This window comes from Cyprinus carpio, chromosome B22 (assembly GCF_018340385.1).
Source record: "Cyprinus carpio isolate SPL01 chromosome B22, ASM1834038v1, whole genome shotgun sequence".
NCBI classification, from domain to species: domain Eukaryota; kingdom Metazoa; phylum Chordata; class Actinopteri; order Cypriniformes; family Cyprinidae; genus Cyprinus; species Cyprinus carpio.
The window spans coordinates 5,505,350-5,529,651 of record NC_056618.1 but is presented as its reverse complement, the minus strand read 5'-3'; the positions used below and the strand labels follow the sequence as shown (position 1 = coordinate 5,529,651).

Below are 24,302 nucleotides of genomic sequence, written 5' to 3'. Positions count from 1 at the left end.
ACCACACTATTCTTTTGCATAGACTAGAACACTTTGTTGGCATAAATGGAAATGCATTAGCATGGTTTAAATCGTACTTATATGATCGCCATCAATTCGTAGCAGTGAATGAAGAGGTATCATATCGTTCACAAGTGCAGTATGGAGTACCGCAAGGCTCAGTACTAGGGCCGTTGCTCTTCACGCTTTACATGTTACCCTTGGGAGATATCATCAGGAAACACGGTGTTAGCTTTCACTGTTATGCTGATGATACTCAGCTCTATATTTCTTCGCGGCCCCTGGCGAAACATACCAATTTGAAAAACTAACGGAATGCATAGTCGATATAAAAACTGGATGACGAGTAATTTCTTACTGCTAAATTCTGAAAAAACAGAGGTGTTTATTATAGGGCCAAAAAGCTCTGCATGTAATGACCTAGAACGCGTGTCTAAGCCTTGATGGCTGCTCTGTCAATTCTTCGTCATCAGTTAGGAACCTAGGTGTGCTATTTGATAGCAACTTTCCTTAGAAAGCCACGTTTCTAGCATTTGTTAAAACTGCATTTTTCCATCTCAAAATACATCTAAATTAAGGCCTATGCTCTCAATGTCAAATGCAGAAATGTTAATCCATGCGTTTATGACCTCAAGGTTAGACTATTGTAATGCTCTATTGGGTGGTTGTTTCTGCACGCTTGGTAAACAAACTCCAGTTAGTGCCAAAATGCAGCAGCTAGAGTTCTTACTAGAACCAGGAAGTATGATCATATTAGCCCGGTCCTGTCAACACGGCACTGGCTTCCTATCAAACATCGTATAGATTTTTAAAATCTTGCTTATTACTTATAAAGCCCTGAATGGTTTAGCACCTCAGTATTTGAATGAGCTCTTGTTACATTATAGTCCTCCACGTCCGCTCCGTTCTCAAAACTCTGGCAATTTGATAATACCTAGAATATCAAAGTCAACTGCGGGCGGCAGATCCTTCTCCTATTTAGCGCCCAAACTCTGGAATAACCTACCTAACATTGTTCGGGAGGCAGACACACTCTTGCATTTTAAATCTAGATTAAAGACCCATCTCTTTAACCTGGCTTACACATAACATACTAATACACTTCTAATATCCAAATCCGTTAAAGGATTTTTAGGCTTCATTAATTAGGTAAACCGGAACCGGGAACACTTCCCATAAGACCCGATGTACTTGCTACATCGTTAGAAGAATGGCATCTACGCTCATATTAGTCTGTTTCTCTCTTACTCCGAGGTCACCGTAGCCACCAGATCCAGTCTGTATCCAAGTCAGAGGGTCACTGCAGTCACCCGGATCCAGTATGTATCCAGCCCAGATGGTGGATTAGCACCTAGAAAGGACCTCTACAACCCTGAAAGACAGCGGAGACCAGGACTAGAGCCCCAGAGACAGATCCCCTGTAAAGACCTGTTTCAGACGACCACCGGACAAGACAACAGGAAACACGATTCTTCTGCACAATCTGACTTTGCTGCAGCCTGGAATTGAACTGCTGGTTTCGTCTGGCCAGAGGAGAACTGGCCCCCCAACTGAGCCTGGTTTCTCCCAAGGTTTTTTTTCCTCCATTCTGTCACTGATGGAGTTTTGGTTCCTTGCCGCTGTCGCCTCTGGCTTGCTTAGTTGGGGACACTTCATTTACAGCGATATCGTTGACTTGATTGCCAATTATTGCACAGATACTATTTAAACTGAACTGAGCTGCATGATGACATCGCTGAATTTCAATGATGAACTGCCTTTAACTGTCATTTTGCATTATTGACACTGTTTTCCTAATTAATGTTGTTCAGTTGCTTTGACGCAATCTTTTTTGTTTAAAGCCGCTATATAAATAAAGATGACTTGACTTGACTATTTAAGGACCCCATATTACATTTTCTGAATTATCACAATCTTATATATATGTAATTATACTTAATGCAGTTTACCAATATTAAGCACAAATTTCCAAATTAACTTTAAATGATTTCAATAAGTGATTTTTAAGAATACTTACCATTCTCTCCAAAATATCTCGTGAGAATTTTTAACTGCAGCAGATAAGCTGTTCACTTGATCCTCTCTCCTTGTTGTTGAACACATGGTATCTCTGATCATATTTTCTCAACAAGTGTCTTCAGTGCTTCAGATTCATTAATGAATTCTTGTATTGTCATGTTATCATCTTCTAGCTCATCTCCTCTGGTGAAGAGAATCCAGGTTTTCTCCAAGTAGTTTTCTCCCAAAAGCTTTTCAATCATCTCCACAGCTTCTGTCTCTTCCTCTTTGATGACCAGCAGAAATGCACAGAGACCTGATTTACCTTGCTGTAGAACCTTTTCATTTATCATCTGCTCAATTTTTTCTTCTCTCATGTCTCGGTCACAGAATCCTGGTGTGTCATAAACAGTGACTGGAAACCCATTAACAGTCCCAGATTCCACAGCAACATCTCGAGTGACCAATTTGGAGCTTTTCTTTGACACAAAAGCTTCTCGTCCCAATATTGTGTTTCCTGATGCGCTCTTCCCAACTTGTTTATTCCCCAATAAAATCAAGTTCAGTTGTGCATTTTGTCCCATTTCTGGTATGTGACCTAAAACCACATAAAACTCTATAACAATCTCTAATATGTAAGAAACATTTACAACAACAACATTCTTACCACTTCCACATTCACTGTTTCTCATCTGTGCAGTGTTGTACTTACCAGTGTAGCTCTGTTGTTGATTCTCATTAAACATACACTCAATCTTGTTCATCAGGTCTCTCATCTCTGATTGGTTGTTCATCATCTTGTTGCAGGTGTGATATCTTCCTCCAAATTCCTCCAGCAGCTGCTCCAGGACGGGTTTTTTCTTCAGATCATCTATTATAGTGTCACACTCTTCTTCTCTATCATAGGTGAAGAGAATCATCACAAAGTGAAGAACTTTGTCACCAAACACTCTCTGAAGCCATTCAAGACCCATCTTATCAGCATCTGTTAACTGGCCCAGTCGTACAACAAAAATGAAGGCATGAATTTCATTTTCATTCACTAGTTGACCAATGAAATGATCCACATGTTCAGCCTCATGTAAGTCAATCATGTTGATCACTGACACGTGACACTCTGATATCTTCCTCTGTACAGGAACAATGCTGGATATTTCTGCATTTTCCATGTTTGTCTGTTCTTCTCCAAGAAAAATGTTTTCATGTCCAAACTGGACTGATGAAGAGTTCCCAAATAACACAAGTGATAGACTGGGAAATGTGTTCTCTGGAATAAATACACAGGAAAGTTGTTAAATACATCAATGCATCACAATGTAAGTGTAATTATAAGGGAGTGTCTATTTACACTAAGTCCGCCTTTGTTGGCAGAGGCTATTTACACTAACTCCACCCACCAAGTGTGATTGCTCGTTAAACATCAGTTTCAGTGGCATAGATGGTTAAGGCATGTGCTGTTTGACGCGATCGAGCTGAGTTTGAACCGACCTTTTGCTGAAATGTTTTTTTTTTTTTTGCTGAACATTTTCACGTAGTGCAAATAGCTGCTGCCAGATTTTAAACCTAGAATTAACATCATTCGTTCATTTTTAAACATTTATTTTTAAGGCCATTAATGGGAATCTCTGTTAACTGTGATGGTTCGGGGGAAATATTGGGCTAATCATTCCAATGGACTACTTGCATTGAGCTTCGTGACACATATGCATTTTGAAATAGTACAACCCACTTATTTCTGATGTCCTGACATTTTATCCTACCTGTCAGATTGTCCTACCAGGGTTTTACTGCGCATGTAAACATTAATATTGCGTCCTTTTTCTCTTGCTGATCAACAATATTTAATGTATCTGCATTACTGTAAGGGTAGGTTTATGGTTAGGGTAGGTGTAGATTTAGTAAAACACAATCTAAAGGTAGAAAAAATATATATTATTGGTTTCCTGTAGCTGTATCCCTTCTAGCTACAACTGTGAATATAACACTTTAATTACTGTATTTGCATTACTGTAAGGGTAGGTTTAAGGTTGTGGTAGGTGTAGACGTTAAAAAAAAAAATTTACAGGTAGCATTTTTCGTTGTTGAATTGTACTACCCACTGTTTTAATGGGAGGTATCAAAATCTGACAGAGTAGGACAAATCGACGGAACAACGTTTATATATATTTTCAGTGTGCTGTATTCACCTAGCTGACAAAACACCATTTAAAATGGAAGATCACAAGAATATCTGGACATTTTCAGATACAGATGAAGAGATATTCCAATCATAACTGTTTAGAATTTTCCAAACCCAACGGGAACATACAAGATTATTTCACCGCAGTGTGTCTGTGCTCTATAGTCACCGCAGTGCTGCATAGTGTGAGACCTGATGAATAAGATCAGAACAAACCTTTGATTTGTATTATGTCATGGCCACGAGATCATTTTGTAGAGGTAATGACATCCTTATGTCGTGGCGTCGAGATGCTATGTTAAGAGAACGACATCCATTTCTTGTGGCCACAAGTTTAATGCGTAAACAAACCTGTCTGACCATAGCAACCCGGGATTTTTAGAGATGGATTCATTAATATTTTATTTTGAATTAAGGAATTATTATATTATTTATTATAGAAATCATTACATTATTAAAATATTAAATTAACCATAGGCCTTATGGCTGTATTATATGCGATAGTCAGCATTCAAATAAAAATGTATCATGAATAAATGTTGCATAAAGTGTATAATATAAAATAGGCCTACAAGAATTTTTTTTTTATCCATCCTACAGTCTTGTAACTTGACAGACAGATCGTCTTTTTCCCGTAATATCTGTATATTATATTATTATTATATTATTATTATCATTATTGGTTTTATTTTTATATTCATTTATATAAATTTTTTCCCTTTAATTTCGATCTCTTTACTGAACGTTCTAAATATATTTGTAAATAATAGCCTACTGTAAATGCTCAACATGCCAATAAACCTTTTGCTGACTGGAATGCAGTTTAAATGTAACATATATTTCATTTATATAGTGCTTTTCTAAGCACTCAAAGCGCTTTACATTGTCAGGAGGTATCTCCTCATCCACCATCAGTGTGCAGCATCCACCTGGATGATGTGATGGCAGCCATATTGTGCCAGAACACCCACCACACACCAGCTTATTGGTGGAGAGGAGACAGATTGATGAAGCCAATCAGTAGATATGGGGATTGGTTAGGATGCCATGATGGTCAGAGGCCAATGTATTTTTAATGACCACTGAGAGTCAGGACCTTAGTTTTAACGTCTCATCCGAAGGACGGTGCTTGTTGACAGTATAGTGTCCCCATCACTACACTGGGGCGCTAGGACCCACACAGATCACAGGGTGAGCACCCCCTGCTGGGCCTCACTAGCACCTCTTCCAGCAGCAGCCTAGTTTTCCCGTGAGGTCTCCAATCCAGGTACTGACCAGGCTCAGCCCTGCTTAGCTTCAGTGCGCAACCAGTCTTGGGCTGCAGGATGACATGGCTGCTGGCATAAAATACTATTGTGTTTTGTTGAGGAATTAATCATTCACGTAGTTTCATTTGTAAATGAAAACAAAACACGCTAATTTATCATTACATGGGCATAAATACAGTCATAATGTCAAAGCTTTATTGGCATAATTGTCACATAGTTGCCATAAAAATATATAGTAGGCTAGCAAATGCTAGCATAACTATACAAAACATTAACTAGGTAAAGGGATACACATGTATAACAATAAATATAAAAATATAGCCCTAAAAAGTTAATTTAATAACAATATACAAATATTAAATTAAATGTTTTAATTTTAATAAAAATTTTTTATCCATTTTTGATAATCTTGGGTTGCTATGGTCACACAGGTTTGTTTACACATTAAACTCGTGAAAAGCTTCATATAGATCTGTTTTGATTCAACAGCATCATCACGGCATACATTCGGGCTGAATAATCATGCTCAGTGTGAAAGAGCCTTTTGTGTGGTCATATCACACCGATTTCGATGCAAATTATATAGGATGACAGTGATGCCAGTATTCTGGAGAGCACATTAAAGAAGTGGAAGCTGCACTTTAGTGACATTCATTAATCAAGTGGTAGTCTGCTCTTTTCTCCCCAAAGGGATAATGGTCATGTCAATGCTGAACAACATTGCAGCCCAAGGAATAGTGCCCTTGGGTTGAGAGGAAGGGGTTGTTGAAGAGGACATTTAACGAGCCAACACGTACAACATTTTGTCAGTTTTTTCATGCGTGATCTTAAAAATCAATTAAAAAAAAAAAATAATAATAATAATAATAAATAAAAAATAAGGCACATAGAAATTTACATATAAATGTACAATACATTTTCTGTATTGATTGTTTTACCTGTATTTTGAATTTTAAAAATAACCAATAATGTGCAGAAAATTGCCAGTGGCTAATGTCATTCATAAAATTGTCTGCAACAATTATGCCACAAATTTGCCAGCGTCCACTCAAATCAGTGTACTTTGTCAGTGTAGTAGGCTACTTGTTAATACTTAAGCTAGGTTACTTTGTTAATTTATCTATTCATCAATGTTTTTATTTTTATCTTATGCATTAATTTAAAAATTACATTCATTTTAATTAAAGTCAATTAGCCAAATACATATTCTAATATTACAGTCATTACTGAATTAAGTTTAGATGTAATTTTGCAGTTGTACTGTAGGTGGCGGCACCTATCCGTCCCCTTACGGTGCACTTGAGCTCTCTATGATCACTCCACCGTAAACCCGTTATCTATAGACAATTATCAAGTGTAGCCCTTTTGGGAAATAGCGCTTTTTTGGGACAACACCCCCCTGAAAATTCTAACATTATTCGTATGATCTATATGCCTACTATGCTTTTGGGAAACGTAGCTCTGGTGAGTGCACATAATTGTTTCAGAACGACCACACATCAAATCTCAGTTTGAAAATATCATAATGTAAAAAGCTAATTTTCGTAAAAATCTTGTTCGTGTAGTGTGTGGAAAAGACCAGAGACAACAACCAAAATTAAATAAATCACTAATGACTGACAGCAAAAGTGCGTGGCAGACGAGAGAGAGAGAGAGAGGAGAGAGAAACGAAAAGTAAAAAAATATAAAAAAGTCCTTAAAGTAGATTATAGTTTAAACTGACAGCAAAGTGCATGACAAAAGATACGCTGTTGTACAGAAAATCTGTAACCACTGCCGATGTTAAAGATGGTGAAAATAGGATAGATGTTTTATCCTTGAACTATTAGCAGCGAGTTTTGTTATTTGTATTAAATGCGTAAATTTTGTATTAAATGCGTAAAGGTTATTAATAACTATTACTATAAACTAATTATTTCCTTTCTTGAACCATTTTAAGCAAATACTCTATGTGCAGCTGCTGAAAACAATTTTAATAATAGAAACGAAAAGTAAAAATAAATAAATAAAAGCCCTTAAAGTAGGATTAAATTACGGATATGCTTAATTTTGATACTAAAATGCTAGTACACATTTAGTTAACTCAAATCTTACCTGAAATATGTGCCATTGTATCACCAACCACTTGAAGTTTAAGCTGAAATATGTTTGACTGATGATACAAATGAATGATAAAGAAGGATCTGGGTGCAACCTGCAGGACGGATGGACATCCCAGTTGACGTCAACACATTTTCATTTATGCAGCGTAGAAAAAGCAAAAATAAATAAATAAATAATAACATGGGATACTGAAAAAGCAGAGGTACGGGGACAGCCTTTATTAAAGTGCACACAAATAGCTATATTTTCTTACGAAATTAAGAAGATGCAGGGACCTTTTACTTTATTCCTAATGCTAAAGAATTAAGAGGTCCCTCTGTCTGTATAGGCCCTACTACACTGAATAGGAATTTCACAAAGTATAAATTAAAGAGGGCCCTTCCTGGACTTAAACAGGCATCACCAGAAAGAGATAAGATTTGTAATAAAATAAAGCATCATTAAATGTTATTTTGACCCTTTTTTATATAAGATATATGTGTTATGGAATACCTCAAGGGAGTGTGTGCAGACCGAGATAATGATTAATGACATCATTTCACAAATTGAACTATAGGAACAGAAAGGTCGCTGTAAATGCAGATGATGAAACTTTATGGAAGAATGACGAAATGTCACACATGCAGACAGCAGTAGTTTTAAGTGTAAAGATGGACAGGAAATTGGAATTTCATTTGTCAACAACAAAAACATTTTTTTTTTTTTAAGACAAAACTTCAACATAAGTATATTTTCTGTTCCCTATTGTGTCTGTATTTACTTCCTGTTTGTTAGTTCATCGTTTCCCTTTTGTTTTCCTTGTCTGCTTGTTAATTGTCATAAGTTTATTGATTTGCTTCAACCCCCTTTGTTACCTAGTTTTCCCATGTACAGTATATACCCTTGTGTTTTGGCCTTAGTTCTTTGTCTTGGTGTTGTCCTTTTTGACTGTTTTGTCTGCCCATTGTCTTGCCTTGTCTGTCCTCCTGCCCCTCCCCTGCCTGGATGTACCTTTTTTTTTTAAACTAAACTTTAAACTTCTTTAAAAAAACAAGTGTTATCTATTGTATGGGTGGAATTTTTTGTATAATGATCCCCCTGATCCTGTGTTTGTGTTCCTTTTTTTAAGCTTGTGAAACAGGAACATCAACTTTCTAGAAGGAACATTTTTGGTGCATGTTTGCTTTCTTTGTCTTTTAAATCATGTGCAAACAATATTGTGACGTTTTAAGGAATAGGGGCGCTGTTTTTGGGGGCATTAAGGCTGATCCTGAATGTGAATATGAATTAATGAAACATTTGTATGAAAATGACAGTGTACATTAAACAGATTGTTGTGTTTTTACTCTCCAGTGTACTTTGTCCCCAAACCTGATAATATAAATGAGTCCTGTCCGATAGAGATTTCCTTCACATCATGTTCATTCATTTACCAAGGGGCAGACCTATTTCTTATTTCTTGTAGACAATACACCTATGAGCAAAGAATGCAAGAGGGATTGCCATGTGATCCCCATGTCTATGTATTTAAGCACTCATTGTTTCCTTGGTGTGTTTGTTCCCTGTAACTGCTGTTGATGAGTTTCATATTCAAGTTCAGTGCACTTTGATTCAACTTAACTCTCCTCAAGAGGATACTTGTTACAGCCAACCTCTAGTTATTAACAATGTAAAACACCTAGAGGGGATTTAAGTAGTCACAACAATGTATTGCACGAAGTACAAAACAGAACCAGAGTGAAAAATATTTAATTAATGCTTCTCACATTCTGAATGTACACTCAAAAAAAAGAAGAAAAAAAAGTTGTTAAACAAACGTAAGGATTTTTTTTTACATGAAATTGAATTATATTTTTCTAACAAAATCTAAATTTTGTCTCTCGTGTTTGTCTGGTTTTCATCTCAGAGCTCAATGAGTAAGGATCACATCCCTGGTTGAAGCTGGTTTATCATGGCCCCTGGTATTGTCTTCCTCAAACTCAGGCTCCGGTTCATTCCCATCACCCGCCCCACGACCCTTAACCCCTTCCTGGAGGATAATGAGAACGAGCCCAAGGATGAAGAGGTACTGAGCATGTGTCATGTGATTTCTCTATGATGGTTCAATGTCTGAAATGATTATCACATGTAACCAGTTAGCAAACGTCTGAAGCTCAGACAGAAGAGTCACTATTTGTTGGTTGTGGGTTGTTATTTTCTCTTTGCAGTCTCACAGGATATTGTGTGTGTGGTGTGTGTGTGTGTGGTGTGTGTTAACATCAGACCCTTCTCTGTGTTTTCTCTTTGTCAAGAAAAAACCCTTTCAGTTGCGAAACTTCAGTTTGCACACAAACTCCCAAACCTCATCTTCAGTTCCCATCATGCATCGGGCCACGGCGCTTGCTCGTCAGCACATACGAGCCATAGCACGACGAGTGTTTGAAGGGAGAAGTGGTTTCCCACAGTGCGCTGGGGGCAATAGATGGGACCCATATTCCCATTTTAGACCCCAGAGACCGTCAGACTACTTCAGTAGGAATATTTAGAGCAGATTCTCCTGTTTAAAAAAAATCACTATAATCCGTCATTGTCTAAAGATATTCCTCATGAATTTATAACACACATAAAACTGCACGATCGAATCAAGTTCATACATTTTAATTATATTATTTTATTATTTATTTGAACATATATATATATATATATATATATATATACGATATATTAGGGCTTTGAGATTCTAAGCTACTTCAGTGATAAATCCAGGGCCATAGCTGAGGTTTGCAGGGCCCCGGTGCAGGTTGTACCCATGGGCCTGTGTTGAAATTGCGTAAATAGGCACAAATAAACAAATGTAACAATGCTTAAGTTCTTTCAAGGTTGTAGGTGTCCATGGTATAGAAACTGAATAATCAAAATGTAAAAAGCATTGCATAGTCCTTCCATGTATAAATGAAAAATTATTTAGATAAGATTTGTTAAAACTACAAAGTAAAGTAAAGAGCAGTAAATGATTTTCTCCCATTTAATTTATTGGATTAACATTAAGTACACTGACAGCAGTAGTAAATTAGCGCGGTCACTTTAAGAGCGGCTCTCCGTGTGCGCAACGAACTCGGGGCGTGAACTCTCAGTTGAGTTTTTTCCGCGTCTTGTGGTTTGAATGCACTGTTTTGAATGTTTTAAATTGGCAAGACTTAAAACACGTGCAATTGATAAGCTTTCGTGCGACGCGCAAGGCCGCCGTCTTAAGCTAGTCTCGGGCAGTCGGTCGAAATTGCATCATCGGTTGAATGTCCAAACCATATAAACAAATGCAACTGACAAAGTTTAGTGAAGACGCAAGGCTCACCGCTCGCGAGGCGCGCCATCATCTACTGTGTTGAACCATAGACAGTAAAAAGAAATGGACACAGCGACCCCATTGGAACTCAATTGAGACAAGTGAAGCCCGTTTTTAGCGATTTTTAGCACTTCCGTTCTGACGCGCAGACTCAAACTAAGCTTGATGACGTGTCTGACAGATGTAAATCTTCTAGTAGCTGTGCGTGAAAACTGCCATCGTTAATCTTGCAGAGACGGCGAGCTTGAGCGGGGAGTTCTTTGGCGTGAGTGAGCAGGAGTAAGTATTCTGATTATAATAATTTGTATAGTCTTTTAAAATGTAACGCCAGTACGCCATATCTCTTGCCGTCTCCCCGATTGCCTGCGAGCTTCTCCTCTTGTCTGTACGGTAAATTCTCTACTGTGCGACAGAGAGTCGAGTGGTTATGACGCAAATCGTTAGCCTATTTTTAAAAAAACTGTTTCTACGGGGCCATAATGTAACATAGAAGGTAATGGAGCCCTTTATACATTGTCGTGTATCTTTAGAAATAAATAATGACAAATGGAGTCTTTAAAAACGCCTCAGATGTAAAGTTTATTCGCTGTCAAAGTGACGCCAAAATGAATGGGAGTCCCATTGCGATGCTAACGCAAGTGAAGTTCTGCCTACAAGATGGCGGCCACGCGGCCGACTTCAACTTCCGGTCGACTTTCCTTCCCCCCTGGTTTGAAACCGGCGTTCACCTCCGTATTTTGCTGCCTTTATGCCACTGACTGGACGGGGCAGAGTCATGTGGCTACACGTGGTAGTATGCTTTTAAGGGGGAAGTATTAAAGGATTAAAAAAACCGAAATAATCGACATGGAAAAATTACGTCGGTTAGAGGTTCTGAATTTCGGTTTCGATATTTTTCGATTAATCGTCCTCCAGCCCTAATATATACTATATATATATATATATATATATATATATAGATATATATATAGATATATCTATAACACATATACCCAGATAGCACACGTACGTCGCGGAGACGTCTGCTAAAGAGCGCATCATCTGATAAACATCGGATTCTTTTTTTATAGTCGTATTTTGATCGTCTGTAGATCGTCTGTTTGAGCTGTTAAAGGAAACGTCTTCCCTACCTCTAAATGGAATCTATACGACGTCTCTTTAGCACACGAAATATGCCTGCATGTGCATCGAGGACGGGAAGCAGGCAGACCAGCTGCTAAACTTCATTACAGGGAAATACGTGAAGTAATAACGATTTAAAATTCATATTCTGTGATATTTGATTTTCAAACATCACATTATTTTGTAGATAGACTTTGCAACAATGGATCCATACTTGTCCCATTTTTGTCTTATATTCCATTAATATTTAGCACACAAGGAGGCACCAACATTTTTTCTTTATGCACAAAATAACACTGTATGTTTTACATCGACATTAATATTGCTCTAAATGATCAGGCAAAAGGTGACTTATAACCTTCTTTACTGGAAACAAATGACAAAAAAACACAAAAAGGGGTTTTAACCACGTAATCCATCATGCAATTTTAAATGTTTGTCCAACTATCCGTTAGTTTGGTTCTTCTGTAATAGAGATAAACGTGTATGCAAGTTATTTTGTAGAGAGCATATAAGATCCTGACTACTTGTAGGTTTTTAAGTGTTCAACATTACAAGCTTGGTGATTGGAATTAACGATTTTTTTAAATGTAAACATATATATGTACACTGTAAATATACAGACATACATATGTAGTTTTGATGCTGAGCAAGTTACTCCAAAGTAAATGACATTACTGTACTATTTACTCTAAAAAAAAAAAGTGCTTAATGTTTCAAATCATAATGCATAAATTATTCTTGGACTGACAAGAACACACATCTAAATGTTAAACTTCAGATGTGTTTGTTAAATTCACTATGTGTTTTAGACTGAAACTGTTCTATAGTCTGCTACAGTATTTAATGCAATTACTGTACATCCTGCCTATAATTAAACTACAGAATAATTAGGAGCAATAGACTAACCCAATATTAATCACACCCCAACACTACCTGTCTACATAACTATACCACTTCCTGGAAAGTTCAGCTCCAATCCTTCTCAAACACTACTGAACCAGCTATTTATGAACTTCAGGAGCACTGGTTAATTACGACAGGGCTGTGATCAGTTTTGAATTTGAACAGAATTGATCACTCCTGATCATTAGAATTAAGGGGTGATTCATGGCTTCTGTTCATGTAGTTCTTTACTTCCACAGCATATTAAAATTATGTAATGTACACCCAGCCATGGCTTACTTCACAGATTTCATTTAATATTTTGTTTAAAAGCACCAAAAAAAAAATATATATAGCAATATAGCATTTCAATAAAGTAAGATGATGACACTGAACACCTGCTCGTCATATTACTGCAGAAGTCCCATAGCTGACTGTGAGAGTTTACCACTTTAGACGTGTTCAACTTCAATTGGTCTGCGCAGCACTGCTTAAAGTATGACAAAGTATCGTGAGAGTGATTCAAAAGCATAAGAAGCTGTCTTACAGTCTTATTGCTCTCGTGGTACTGTGATGTCATACTTCGATCGGTCTGCACAGCACTGCTTCAAGTCAAACACACCTATTATCTCTTCTCGTGAAAGATTGTGAATTTGCTTTTAAATAATAAACTTGAGATACAATCAAATAATAAGGACATATTTTTAACAACTGAATGCACAAAGGTAGGCGAGACTGGTGCAACCATTGTGACAGTAACAACAAATCTCGGAAAACTGTTAGGCAGGACTAAATTTATTTGAGTTTGATATTGTGTAGAGATTATGTTGTGAATGGCATATCTCTCCAGAACAGAAATCCATAATATTGGCAGCAGGCAGGGTGCAGACACGGGTGATGGACTGTGATGAGACACAGGTGTTGGGAATGATCGTGGACCACGGGGTGGATCTAGGAGTCTAGATCACAGGCTGGTTTTGTCCTAAGGTATTGGGTGAAGAATAGAAACAGTAAGAGCATTTTATGTAACCATGTATACAAAAAGAACATCACATCATATAAAAATGGTGCAGTTTTGGGCCCCACTGATTTCCATTGTAGAGGAAAAAATTATATGGGGGGAAAAATACTATGGAACTAATTGGTTACAAATATTATTTAAAATTCTTCTGTGTTCACCACAACAAAGTCATTTATAATTTGGTTCCAAACCTGTATGAATTTCTAACACTTTAATCAGTGACACCAATACATTGTTATAAATAGTTTAATATTTTTACAATAACTGTATCATTGCTTTTTGTTGTAATATTGTTTTATTGTTTGTTTTTTTTGTGCCTTTTTTTAATTTTTCTAATTATTGTCATTGTGTGAGTATCATGAGTGTTTTAAAAATAAAACATTGTTAATAAAACTACTAAAAATTCAAAAGCAATGAGTGAATTTCTGTCTTGTGTTGCTGTATTAACAATAATGACACAGATGATAACCTTTAATGATGGAGAAGAATGAAAATTTTGTTTTGTTTTTGTGTTTTGTTGATGTTTTAACAGTAATAAACATGATCATGAGACACACATGTGAATGTTCATCATTCATTCAACTGATTGAGTGTTATGTTTATCTTTAAGGACTTTCGTGGACAGTTGACTCCTAAAGTTTTTGATATTTTTCATATTCTGTGTGGTGGTCAGATAGAAATCAAGTTTAAATAGATTTTTACCTTTCAGGGGCATTTTACCATTATAAAGCCATTTTTTGCATTATCTTTTGAATCAAATTCTTACATTTAGTCATTGAATTAGAAAAATAAGACATTTGGGCTGTTACCAAGTAAATGAAATCAGTATCAACAACATTCATCTTTGCAATCCAGACATAAGCTGCATCTGAAGTGGCGTTTAGATGCATTTACACACTGTTTAAACCAGAACATGAATGTAATTTAACCTGCAGTTACAAATGCATAAATAATGTTTTGATATATTAAACATAAAACGTTGAATACTGATATTTGAAATTATTTAAAAAGGAAGATACTTTAAATGTGAAATTAAAATCGCCAGTAGGTGGCAGCAGGTCACTGTTAATAAGTGAGTCGTTGTGATTGAACCGAATCATTTAAACAGTTGATTCATTCAGGAACGAAAAGCCATCATGTTGCTCAGAGATGCAAACCAGTGCTGTGGCTGTGTTTGGAATTATTTTTGTTGGCAAAATAGAGCAAAAACAGACAATACGGTGTCTAAAACACAAGTCTCTTAATAGAATTTATAGTTTACTGAACTGTTGTTAAAAACAAAACAAAAAAAAACTACATTTGTAAATGGTAATTTTTGGAGAAAAAAAGGCACTCTTCCATGTGAAATTGACCAAAAGAGATTTGGGATCAAATATTATGTTTGTCGCTAACTGAACATAGCCTATGCAACGCGGTTGGTTGCAAAACGCGTTGCTTCAACATATGGTCGGATAAAACTGTTTAAAAATTAGTTCACTTTTAAAAATCTTACAACAATCCCACCAATGACAAACATATACTATCATTAAACCACACGTTTCCACCTATCATACTTTACCTCACAACCATCACTCCACCACAGCTTGCCCTGACTGACGATTTTTTCATTCATTAGCTTATTGGCGACTCGCGCGCGTACATCGCCACCTATGGGGTTGCTCAATTATATTTAACAAAAGAGGAACTCCCAGACTGGGAGATAAAAAAAGTAAAAGAAAAAAAAAAAAAATATGACTTATATTTTTGGTAACACCATTGCTTTGAATATAGTAGGAAAACACAAACACTATTTGAAAACCCTATGTTGTTGTTTTTTTTTTTTGTTTTGCCAAGTTAACGTAGTGTGTCGTTATATCATTGTACATGAATAAAAAAATAAATGAATTTTTTTTTTTCTTTCCCGCGAAAACGGGAGGCTGGCTTATATAAGCCGGGGTCTGTGCCCACCGCGCGCACAGCCTGACTCCACTTTGAGTGACATCCCCAGCAGTTTCCCTGAGGTAAATTACTTTTTTACTTAACCAATTTAGTTAAATGACTTTTTAAAGTATGAACCGACAAAAAAAGTAAATGACATTTAAAACTATGAAGAAAGAAAGTAATAAAATTTAATTATAATTATAATAACAAACCGTCTGAGGGAACAGTTCGTTTTTCTGAGGGTTATGATAGGCTACTAAAATAAATAGCAGGTGTTTTCACTCATGAAACCAATTAAATTGTAATAAAAATTGGACTTTTAGAAATTTGTCTTTTCCGTTAAATGTATCACATTTCACACTTTTGATTTTTCCGTCGTTTAACATATCGTTACAGTCCGTTCATCAGCGCCGTTAAACACCTAAATGCCGTTACATCCGTGTGACGTCATTGCTAAGTGAGCCAATCCGCTCCGTTGAGAGACGCTCTTTCATTTCAGAGTTATGTCATATTAACGTTACTTTAAAAGAGACCAATCATACAATTATTCTTAATAATATCTTCATTATTCACAATTGTATGGAAATTAGTGCGTTGTCACAGATTTAACTGCGCGCGTGAGCTCTCTCTCTAACACACGCTGGCGCGTGCACTTAGAGCAAGAGAGAGGAAACTCATAAGCCTTGACACCTTTATAGAAATCGGTCATCCCTCATTTTGTAACAACCATAATAATAATAATAATTATTAATCAAAAACATTGCTCTGCATTCTTCTTCTTATCTTGCATTATCAGATAATATTCCATCAGAGCCTTTATAAACTTTTGGATTTTTATAGACTACAGTGAAAATAATTATCTTCTCTCTCTTTTTTCAGTGTCGATTGCCGTCTGATTATTGTAAGTGAAAATAGTAGCAGTCAACGGCATTTCTTATTTGCCAGATTTATCAAAACATGCTTAATAATCACTGGTGAAAGTGAAAACATTTTAATACAGACATATCTCACTCAATGTTCCATCCTGAGTATAAAGACTGTTCCACCACAAATTCTCCCATGTCTCCTCGCTCCTTCGTTCCACGTTCCTACACAGTAGGCAGGATTGTGACACAGAGCAAATACAAACAATATTATTTCTAAATTGTAACTCAATATTAAGTTCTTGTTTGTTGAACTGTTGCATAAAATCAATATCACATTTGCAATCATGCTGATGTTGAGGAAAAGTGCATACTTGCTCATGTGATATTGTTTAATTCTGTCATATGAGGCAAGTATTAAAAGATATTAAAGGTCATACAGAAATTATACACATATCTTGACTTTTGTGGTCATTCTAAATTTCATTGCGTAAGCTACATCATGCAGTGATAGCATGAACTATCAATGCGCACGTGAGGAGTTTATCATACTAGGAGAAAAAAAATGCTTCATCCACAAACTATTGACACACAGTTCTGTACAGATTCTGTGCAAAATAGATATTGCAGGCTATGTTTTTGAAGTGTATCCATAGTGTTTGCATCTGTTGTTACAGTAAAATTCATCAGTTGTAATGTTAATGAGAAAAAACAGTAACCTGTAAATGTAACTGTTTATTTAGAGAAAAATTTGCATGTGTTTACTTGAGATAATTTTTTTGCTTTTTGAAAATTTGATGAGAAATACTTGAGTTTAAAACAAGATCTTGGTGTTTGGAAAATTCAATGAGAAATACTGCGTTTATAACAAATTATCTCTCTCTCTCTCTCTTCTCTCTCTCTTTATAGACTGTGATGATGCATTTTCACTGTTATTAACATCGTCAAACACGTCAAACAATTATGTACTTAACACGATTTTGAGTGATATTACACTGGCATAAAAACAGAGTAAACATGCTGTGAAGGTTGTTTCTGAGGGAGTGATGGTGAATGGAGATTGACTTCTTTCTCGTTTCTGACTGCTGTTTTTCTTCTTGTGCAAAAGGCGGGAATGCTTTGGTGGATCTTGATACATAGGCTACTCGTTTATTTTTACTCTCTTATGTTTTTTCTTTCAGCTCGTCTGCCTCTTTCTGCAGTAAGCGGTAAATCTCACAATGCTCTTCATCATCAAATGAAAATGCAAAGACAAGCTTGTACTGGGGCATGCGCACATCATATAACATATTTTTTCTCACACTATACAACAATAATTACTTTTTCCTACTAGGCAGCTAATTAGGCTTAGTTCTGAAAGCAGGTCCCTCACACACTGTAGCACTGATTGGTTGTTTGGTGACACCCTGTGGTGAAATAATCACCCGTCAGCCACTACTTTCTCTGATCGCACGGGCTGCTTCAGAACGTGATGTTTCAGTGAGTGGCAGTCACGTAGCCTACTGTACCTGTGGTTCGCTGAGGGTTCAGCCGGATGTGGGGTGTGTGAAACGGCAGACGGCAGAAATGTTGTTGATATGTCACGAGGACCTCGAATATTCAGATATGCGGATATAACCGAGAAAAGAAACCGAAAATCTTTGAACAACCATAGCCTACCTACAGAGGCGTAGCCTGGACAGTCGGATAGGGAAATCAGAAACGGAGACACGATGGAGCAATCTATGAAATCCGGATCATATTTATACTTACAACTGTACAGAGATACGAAGAACACTTTCAGAATAGTGTTGTTTTTACTACTCTTGAATGGTAAGAGCTTCATAGAAGAACATTTGTTTTAACAATTTCGGTTTCACCTTGCCAAAAAATATATATATATATATAATAATAATGATAAAACTACTAATTACATGATTATTATTTTATAATTATTATAGCCTATTTCAAATTAATATTAAATATGACTTCAGGGTAATTTTTGACCCGCTGGGACTTGGATAGCCTACATTTTATATGTAATTTTATTGACTGGTATGTAATTAAACCACGTACGTTGAAAGGTATAATTGTTCATGTTTGATCGAATCCGTTCGGACCGATATCACTTAAAGACTGTAAAATTGTTTTAGAGCTCGATTCAGTCTCGACAGGTGGTTTGCCCTTGGACGATGGTTGCTCGTTATTTTTTTATTGCTGAGACTTCTATAAACTCGAAATAGACTCGTGAATACTTAGAAATGCTCGCGGCTTTTTCGACATTTGTAAAAAAAAAAAAAAAAAAAAAAAAAAAAAACGTCGCAAATTTTCGACTTTAATTTGTTTACTTATCAGTAGTTCTGGAACTCAGATTTTATGAAATGCGATGTGAAAGGGGTCATATTTTTGCATTCATAACGGTCTTGAAAGGTTCTTAATTTGTTAAAAGGTTGCAGAAACCTAGCCTATGTGTAAACTAAAGAACTTGTATGTTTTGTTTTGTTTTCTGTTTAATCGGATCAAGGGCATTTTATTGCCCTGAGACTGCTGGAATGTCTCCAGTTACTTCCAGTTTCGATTTACTTGACTCGACATTGCGTCAGCAGCTGACTCTATGGGGGGGGGGGGACTCCGTGCGCGAGCAATTAAATAAGATGTAGTGCTGTGACAAGTCCGGGTGTGTGTTCACGGTGTGTTCACTTCTCACTGCTGTGTGTGTGTGCACTTGGATGGGTTAAATGCAGAGCACCAATTCCGAGTATGGGTAACCATACCTGGCAAATGTCACGACTTTCACTTTTCACTTTCACATAGGAACTGTATATACAGGACAAATGATTTTAGAACTATTTTTGTTTGTTCCCCAGATGCATTTGGTGCCGAGACAGATAAAGTCAAAAGTAGTTTTTCAGTAAAAGAGGGAGAAAATGTTGCTCTGCGTTACCGGTGAGATGTGAAATACAGAGAGAGGTGATAAAAATACTGTGGATGTATGGAGATGAGCGCACGCTTTTAGCTGAAATCCATATGAGGAATAAAATCTTCGAAAACATATAACAACTGATGATGGGAGATTCAGTGACAGTCTGGAGCTGGACAACAAATATATGGATCTCTCGTTATCAAAGAAAACCCATCCCAGAAACACCAAATCCACACACTCCGGAGTTTATGATGTTTATATTATAAGAAGAGACTGTATTGTAGAGATTCCAGGTCAATATCAACGGAGGTGGTGGTGAGTTAACATTTTAAACATTTGTGTTAATACAACAATCTTAGAGACATCTTTGTAGTACCAAGAAATTGTATCCAGTTTTACTGGAACAGGCTGTTTTTTATTTGCTATTCCAGAGCGAATTTTTCCAAATGTACCATTTTCTACTGTAAAATGTAATAAAATAAACACTTTTTAAAATGCTTTTGAACAGGAAGAAAGAAGGAGAAGTCGCAGTGTTGAAATGTTTTAGACTCATATCAGATACTATAGTATGGGGGATTTTTCTTAAAGAAATCATATTGCATCTTTTCAATAAAATGTGAATACTACTACAAAAATGTAACTGCGGTTGAAATGCACCCTTCCCCTGATTAAGTACACAGCTTTTTTGTGAGGACACAGAATTAACAAACACATTAGCCGACATAGTGACCGTTACATTGTTAAAGTCTCCATGAAATCAAAAGTGAAGTTTTTAGCTTGTAGCATGACTATGTTATCCATAGTATTATCTATATACAATAATCGTGATATTTAAATATGAAGTTAGGAATGTCACAATATATCATGATATAACATAATGCATACAATGAAAAGTACCCAGTATTAAACTCTCATGTGTAATTCGTTTTTTTCATACTTGATGCCAGAGGGCACCCTTGCGCAGAAAGTTAGCAAGCGAGACTCATAAAAGTAAGAACATAATGTTATTTTTCAGGAAATCCCTTGAATGACAAAGGCATCAAAACATCGCTGCAGCTGAATACAAAGAAATGTTTTGACTGATTCTGAAGAGTATTAATGCAGGGTTGTAACAGTATATGCTTTTTGTTTATTTTTTGTTCTGCATGTAATCAGTTCATTTACTGGACAAACAATGTCATCTCTGAACTAGTTTCGGGACCTGAATGGTTCATGCAATAGAAAATCAATCATTATCTAATCTGGGGCCATGTTTATTATTACAAATGTATCAGCTAAGTCAAAGTCCATTTACGACAAGCGGCTGTCTCTGAAGTGCCTCTTGGGCATCAAAAATGCAGCTCCTATCTCTTTGATCGAGAAAACGTTCAATTCCTCTCACGGTTAAATTTCATATTTGAAAATACTAATGAAATCTGACAACATCAAGCTCATAAAACTTGTTCCTTACATTCAAAATCTTGTTTTTCAGGCTAGGCCAGCCAGTACACTTACTATTACTATTGGGGTTGCACTTTCTCCCATTCATAAATAATAGTCTTTGGTTAAACTATGGATGAACTATGAGAAATATTTATCAGACCAGGTTGCAAAAAGTAGAAATCTAGAGCTGTAAAGCTTTGACATTCAAAAAATTATGGGCAAATCTATATCATTACATTTCCTCCTGTTGTAAACTCCTGTAGAGTACTTCTGAAAAAATGGCTAAATACTCTGCTTCAAAACAGCAGACAGGTACATGTTTAAACCAGCTTCAGACTACACATATGTTTGTTTTGCCAATTTAGTGAGTTTTGTTGCTAGATTTAGCACTTCCCCAACCCTTTAGAGATTTTTCAGTTGCTTAGTGACAAATCTTTTGGGCTGTTGTGAACTACGATACACTATAGAAGATAAAATGATCAATTCTTGCATCCTGATTGATGTTCACCAATCTTTACTATGTCCTACATACATCAAACAGATTGTGCCAAAATCTGTATGCAGCATGTGTCACACTGTTACAAGATTTTGATTTCTATGGTTTTAGATTTTCTTTAAGTTTGATAAAGTTAATTACACATTTTAGACTACTCTTATTGCATTATTTCAGAAAAGGCACCTCCCAAGGACAATGGACGGAAATCTGTTCAAATTCGTGATATTGTAAAAACTTGTAAGTAAATATTATGATATACATAAATCCATGATAATGTTACTTCATTTAAAAGCTACAGGGAACACGTAATAAATCAGCAATGCTTCGCTAAACTTTAAAGTATTTATTACTCGTAAATCTGTGTATGATTTCCTCTTTTTCTTTTTAGTTTTATCCTTCATGTTTGCAGGACTGATTGGACTCATAATCATTACATTGCTGTTTCTGGTATACCAGAATTCACTAAAAATTTAATTTATCTTGAGAGTAACTAGTTGTGAAAGAATGTGCAAAAGAGGAAAAAAATCTAAGAAAAGTTAATTCTAAAAAAACATTGTTCATCATTTGTTCACAGATATAATTTGGTTTGATATTGTGTTTTCTAATCAAGCGAAATTTTACCGTGTTTTAGGTGTCCAAGTATGATTTAATGCCACTATCTTCAACCAATCAAATCACAGTTTCGGTAAAAAAGTTAACACAATTTGAAGGTTTACTGAAATATAAAATCATAAGAGAATCGTCCATCTGAACAAACTTTTTCAAACTGTAATACTAGATTTGACAAACCAGAAAGAGTTTGTCTCATTGCAGTTTGGCTTTTAGACTTGAGAGGTAAACAAGAAAATCTTGTGTTATGAATATTGTGATACATTTTGTGTTTCAGTTAATAAGGATATAGCACATCAAATGCAATCAGTCCTGTTTTTTTTTTTTCAATCTGTTTTCTGACTTGTATTTACTTTAATCAAATGTCAAAGATGTTATAGTTAAAAGTTTTTATATTATGTCTTGTTAGTAATGTTACAATCCAGCTCAGAATTTCTTGTAAAATCATGTTTTACTTCTTTATTTTTTATTTATTATTATTATTTTATTTTCTCCTGTTTCTATGAATAAAAAAAATTCTTGGTGATATGAAATGATCTTTTTGTTTGACAACTTCCTCATATCCTGTCCAAAGAAAAATGTTAAAGGGATAGGTCTAAATACACAAACAAATAAATAAACAAACAAACAAATATTCGGTCATCATTTACTCCCCCTTGTGTCAGTCCAAACCAGTAGGTTTCTTTTTTCATTGGACATAAAAGAAGATATATCAATTAATATTCCATAGTGGAAACCATGCAGGAGTTTTCTTTTACGGAGTGTCTATTTACACAAATCATATCACATTAAAGGCAATTTTTTTCGATAAAAATGAAGGAAATAATTAAAAAGTTTCAAATAAAGTATGGGGTAGGGTTGAAGTTGATTTTACCAATGCTACTTTTTATTTAAAACCTGTTGGATATTGACTATATCCCAGGGGTGGCGAACTTCAGTCCTGGAGAGCCGCAGCCCTGCAGAGCTCTGCTTCAACCCTCATCAAAGTGAGTTTTAATTAGGGTTGGAGCTGAACTCTGCAGGACTGCGGCTGGTGGCGAACTTCAGTCCTGGAGAGCCGCAGCCCTGCAGTTCTATATTCTAGTATATAGCTTTTTGGCTTAAATCAAATGTTCCCCAAGAAACAGGCAAAAATGAATAGACTGTCCACCATGATTTTTATATTCTTTCCAACAACAAAGAACTTGAACACGACAAACTCATAATTACAACTTCAGAAGTGGGAATTTGCAAGTTTCAGATAGCATGTAAAGGCAGCATTACCTCCAGAACAGGTCATTTCCCAAGATGACACAAGAAGCCCTCCACCTGCATTTTGGTCCTTTCTCCAATATGACCCGGAACTGTGAGCCAATCTGATTTCTAGAAGACAGTATGCAAAGATACGTTAACACAGCCTTAGTTCAATCCCTCAAACTAGTGCATCTGCACCGGAATATGTTTCAGGTGAGAAAGGTAAGGTATTAGCTTAGATAAAGGACTGAGCTGCCCCTGTATCTCACAGGATGGAGACTGGTCGTCCAGGTGAGTCAGCTGAAAGAGACTTATCTTTCTCCGATTTCAAAGAGAGATGAACAGATGACATTACCCTCTCTGTCTGCTCATTCCTGAATTTCTGGTGTCTAAACTAATGTGTAGAAGAAAATACTGACCTGTGTGTAAGTGCAAACTGATTCACTAAAACTGCAGCTTCAGAAAGTGATAAACTAATGTGTATCATTCAGGTGCACTACATTGTTCTCTCAGCAATACAGTTTTTACACTTCAAGCAATAGGAGTTCGTTGCATTTGTTGAAGACTGTTAACCCTAAAAGCTAAACACTATACTTTTCAAACAGGGTTCTCTTTTCTCATGCCAATTCAACAAAGGTTTGTTTGGATGTTTTAAAAAAAATCTTTTATACAGTACATAAAGTTAGTATTCTAAATGTAATAAATCAAAGAGGCTTTAAGGTCTGAATGATAATGAATTTTATTGATAATTGCAATGAAATACATATGGAAACCGTATAACAGTATAGTAAAGTGAGATCTTAGAGAAAGAGGCTATAATCAATAAAGCTGTTCAAACTGGATAAAAAAAAATAATACGTCTCACCCTGCAAATGGCAAAGAGAGATATAGTTTTCATGCGCTTTCATGTGTTCAGCCAGTAGCGGAGCATTACTGCCTTATCAAATATGAAAGATTCAATTGTACATATAAAAAAGCAT

At 36.0% G+C, this 24,302-nt stretch overlaps 1 long non-coding RNA gene across 1 annotated transcript; it reads left to right on the top strand.

The window, feature by feature from the left end:
* Window positions 1-19,844: 19,844 nt before the first annotated feature.
* Window positions 19,845-22,732, top strand: LOC122141549. Its single transcript, XR_006157901.1, has 3 exons — window positions 19,845-19,877; window positions 21,655-21,717; window positions 21,869-22,732. It is a non-coding gene; the product is annotated as an uncharacterized LOC122141549 (long non-coding RNA).
* The last annotated feature ends 1,570 nt before the right edge of the window (window positions 22,733-24,302 follow it).